We start from the raw sequence: 4,623 nt of genomic DNA on the forward strand, positions 1-4,623 counted from the left end.
GGGGAGCCCAGAGTGGCCCCGACCTTGGCTGCGTGATCGGGAGCCGCCGCCCGAGAATGGGGCCGACGAAGGGCAGAGCAGAGCCGAGCGAGGCGGGGAGGGACCGGTTCCCGGGAGCACAGAGTCCCTGAACCCAGATGTGCTCGAAAGCAGACTCGGACGGGCCAGGAGCCGGTGAATTCGGCTCCCCGCTTTTCCACAGTTCTTGTTTCTATTATATTTCACTGTTCTCGTCAGGAGCCACAAGAAACCTTCCCAATTCAGCTAGCACGAGCTCTGCAGAAATGCATCAACCCGAATATCCGGAACCGCTGTTTCCTGTAGCTGCTGACACGTTGGGAGGAAGGGGCTCTGGTCACTCCCCTTACTCCGCCCCTGCCTCCTGTGTAATTGGCCAAGTGGACTGCATTCCTGTTCACCCAGTTAAGACGGCACCAGAGTCATTAATATATATATCAGCCAGGCTCAGTGGCTCAGTCTGTGATCCCAGAACTTTGAGAGGCTGGCACGAGTGGATTGCCTGAGTCCGCAGGTTCAAGACCAGCCCGAGCAATTTGGTGAGGACTTGTCTCTACAATAAATCAAAAAATTAGCCGGGCATGGTGGCGCATGCCTGTGTTTCCAGCTACTTGGAAGGCTGGTGGGTAAGGATCACCTGAGCCCAGCAGGTCAAGACTTTGGTGGCCAGGAGCATGCCACTGCCCTCCTGCCTGGTGACAGAGTGAGACTCCTACTCAAAGAAAAGAATAGTGGACAAAACACATGAATAAACAATTGCAGAAACAACAGTTAATAACCATGCAAAAACACGCCCAACCCCAGGAAATGCCAATTAAGGCCTTAGAAATACCATTGTACCCACTAGATTAGAAAGACAGTTAAAAAGTCGGAAAATACCACATGTTGGTACAGATGTGGAGCAAAAGAACTGCTGATAGAGAGGTGTGACCTGGTACAAACACTTTGGAAGATAATTTGGGGTTACTTAGTCAATGCCCACCCTATGACCCAGCCGTCAAACCCTCAGCTGCATGTAAGCTGCCCTAGAGACGCATGTTGTGGAGGCTAAAGCAACTCCATCTTGAATGCTCATCTGCCATATTGACTTCACCTTTTAATTTTTTTAGTCGGAGTCGCACTCTGTCGCCCAGGCTGGAATGCAGTGGCATGCTCATGGCTACCACAACCTCAACCTGCTCGGCTCAGGTGATCCTTCCGCCTCAGCCTTCCAAGTAGCTGGAATTATAGGTGCATGCCACCAAGCCTAGCTAATTTTTTTATTTATTGTAGAGATGAGTGTTAGGGTATGGATAGGGTGAGGGTGGATGGAGAGGCCAGGGGAGGTGCAGCACCAGGAACCCAGAGATCTGAGTAATGCAAAGAATTGCAACACACAAAGAGGCAAAGGAAGAAAAGCTTATTTAAAAATAAATCAGAGAAGCCGGGCTCAGTGGCTCTGCCTGTAATCCTGTGCTTTGGGAGGCTGAGGTGAGTGAATTGCCTGAGCCCGCAGGTTCAAAACCCACCTGGGCAACTTGATGAGACCCCATCTCTACAATAAATCAAAAAATTAGCTGGGAGTGGTAGCGCACGCCTGCAGTTCCAGCTACTTGGAAGGCTGAGGCAGAAGGATCGCCGGAGCCCAGCAGGTCGAGGCTGCGGTGGCCGGGAGTGGCCACTGCACTCCAGTCTGGGCGACAGAGTGAGACTCCAACTCAAAAACAAACAAATAAATAAAAAAATAAAAAATAAATTAGAGAGAGAGAAGGGAGAAAGAAGATTCGTCTTCCTAAGGTGGGGGAGGGGGCCAAAGCCAGGAAACGTGGCAACAACCATAGTTCAAAGAGCACACAGCCACACCAGAGACTAGTAAGGCAATGGCCACTGGCTGCTTGTGGTTGAGTCCTTTTAACCATTCCTCTTGATGGGGAAACATCATTAAGATGATTGGGTGGTGGTCTGCTCCACCTCATCACAAAGGGGCAGGCAAGCGCAGGTACTGACGTCAGGTGATGGACAACAGGCAGATGGGTGGGTTAGTCACATGATTGCTGCCACGGTGGGGTTTGTCTGTGTCACATTGATCACAAAGGGCTGCTTAGGTTAACTTGGAGAGTTTGGGCCTGGAAGGTTTTTCCTGCAAGAAACTTGTTAGACATTTGCAATTCACAAATTCCTTGACCAAAGGTGGTCGTATTATCACTTTTATAACTTTGGCCAGCCAAAGGGTGATCTTTGATCTTCAACCTTGACAAGGAACCTAAAAGTTGACCAGAGATTATTATGCTAAACCATGAATCCAAAGGTGGGGCTATCCTGGTCTTGTATCTGATGGAGATTTGCCCAGGGGGGATGGGATAGGCTGCTTGTCCTGCAGTAGAATGTCTGAATGCTTTCTAATGGCTATGCTGAAGCAAAAAGACTAAACTAAGAATAAACTAAGTTTCTTCTAGGTTTCTATAGGTACCACCTTTCAAAGAGGTCTCGCCAAGTTGCCCCAGCTAGTCTTGAACCCTTGAGCTCAAGCAATCCTCTCACCTCCCAAAGTGCTGGGACTATAGGTGTGAGCCATGCTGCCTGGCATTTTATCTACTGTTGTAAATCCTACCCTTAGGTCAAAATGACGTTGACCATCAATCTTGCCCTTAGGCAGATTCACAGAGCATGCTTGCCTTTCCTGGGGGCCTACTTCAATTATCTTACACCTCCCTTCTGCAACACATACACCCTTTCCCTGTGGTATATTAGCCCTGGATCTGTGGGTGACGGCAGGGGGATTCACCATCTCATCTGTTCCCAAGTCCCTATTCGATGTTTCCTTCTGAGAAACTTCCTCGGACTTTGGGGGTAGGTGTGTCTGCCCACCGTGGAACACATGCATATGTGTTCTAGGACTTGCGCCATGGAGGCTCATGGCCACACGCTTTGTAACCACAAAGATCTGAAGACAACGCAACTATCTCTTGTCAGAAAAGTGAGTCAATTGTGCTGTGTTCGTTCAAGGGAAGATAACGCAGAGCAAAATGGACTGAAAGGCAGGGCAAAACAGGTACATCTTAAGAGACAATAGTGAGTGGAGAAGCAAGGCTCAAGAGACAGATGCCAGGCGCAGTGGCTCACGCCTATAATCCCAGCACTTTGGGAGACCTAGGTGAAAGGATTGCCTGAGCCCATGAGTTCGAGACCAGCCTGGACAACTTGGTGAGACCCCATCTCTACAATAAATAAAAAAATCAGCTGGGTGTGGTGGTGCTTGTCTGTAGTTCCAGCTATTTAGAAGGCTGAGGCAAGCTGGGCTCGGTGACTCAGCCTGTATTCCCGCGCCCTTGGGAGGCTGAGGTGAGTGGATTGTCTGAGACTGTGGGTTCAAGACCCGCCTGGGCAGCGAGACCTCATCTCTACAATAAACAAAAAAATTAGCTGGGCGTGGTAGTGCACACCTGTAATTCCGGCTACTTGGAAGGCTGAGGTGGAAGGATTGCCGGAGCTCAGCGAGTCGAGGCTGCAGTGGCCGGGAGCGGTCACTGCACTCCAGTCTGGACAACCGAGTGAGACTCCAACTCAAAAAAAAAGAAAAAAAAAAAGAAGGCTGAGGCAGGAGGATGGCCTGAGCCCAGCAGGTAGAGGCTGTGGGGGTTAGGAGCATGCTACTGCCCTCCGGCCTGGGTTACAGAGTGAGATTCTTACTTAAAAAAAAAAAAAGAGAGATAGATGGGTGCAGTAGTTTATACCTGTAATCCTAGCACATTGGGAGGCTGAGGCGAGAGGATTGCTTGAGCCCAGTTCAAGACAAGTTTGGGCAACATAGCAAGACATCATCTCTACCCACCCCCCTAAAAAAGCCAGCCAAGGTGTAGTGGGAAGACAGAGAGGCCATGACACCGAGACTATTATAGGAAGTGGCAACTTTATTTACGCCGGTGGACTCAGTGGGCTAACTCTTCCAGGCCGAGCCCCCCAGAAGGGGAGAAGAGGGGTCTTATACCTTCGTTTAGGTAAGGGAGGGGGGTCGTGGCAAGTGATTACACATTTTCTTTGGAATTTACAAGGTTGTACTCAGCAAAATCAGATCTTTCAAAGACCAAATGGTCTCCAGGAAATGCATGGCAAGCAGGGTTGTGAACCATCAATTTCAAAAGAGGGGTTTTGGATAAGTCTGTGAATTAGTCTTTTGCATTTCCTTGAAAGTCGTCAGTCCTTGGCTATTTGGTTTTTCTCAAACAAAACTGTTCTGACGGGTTTTCAGAGCTTGTTGATTGATTTTCAAAAAGAATACTTTTAACTGCTATCAGCCCCCTTTCTGTCATACATTCCCCCCTTTGATGCGCGACCCTTTATGGGTCTAGAGCATCATTATCCTTTATATGGCCATTATATGGGCCGCAGTTTTTCGTTTAACAACTGTTTCTACAAACTTAGAAATGGTGTTCATAATTATTGGGGCTATGTAAGGGAGGATAAGACAGGATCCCACCAATAGGACTACAGATCCAATAATATACTTAAATCCTCCCAGACCCGAGAACTTGTTTTCAAACCAATTGCCGATTTTTATGCCTTGCCATTCTTGCACCAGGCCATGGGGAAGTTTTCTAATATTGGTGGCTATATCCGTTATTGCTT

The sequence above is a fragment of the Carlito syrichta genome, unplaced genomic scaffold, assembly GCF_000164805.1.
Source record: "Carlito syrichta isolate Samal-C Ts95f unplaced genomic scaffold, Tarsius_syrichta-2.0.1 Scaffold316280, whole genome shotgun sequence".
Taxonomy (NCBI): Eukaryota; Metazoa; Chordata; class Mammalia; order Primates; family Tarsiidae; genus Carlito; species Carlito syrichta.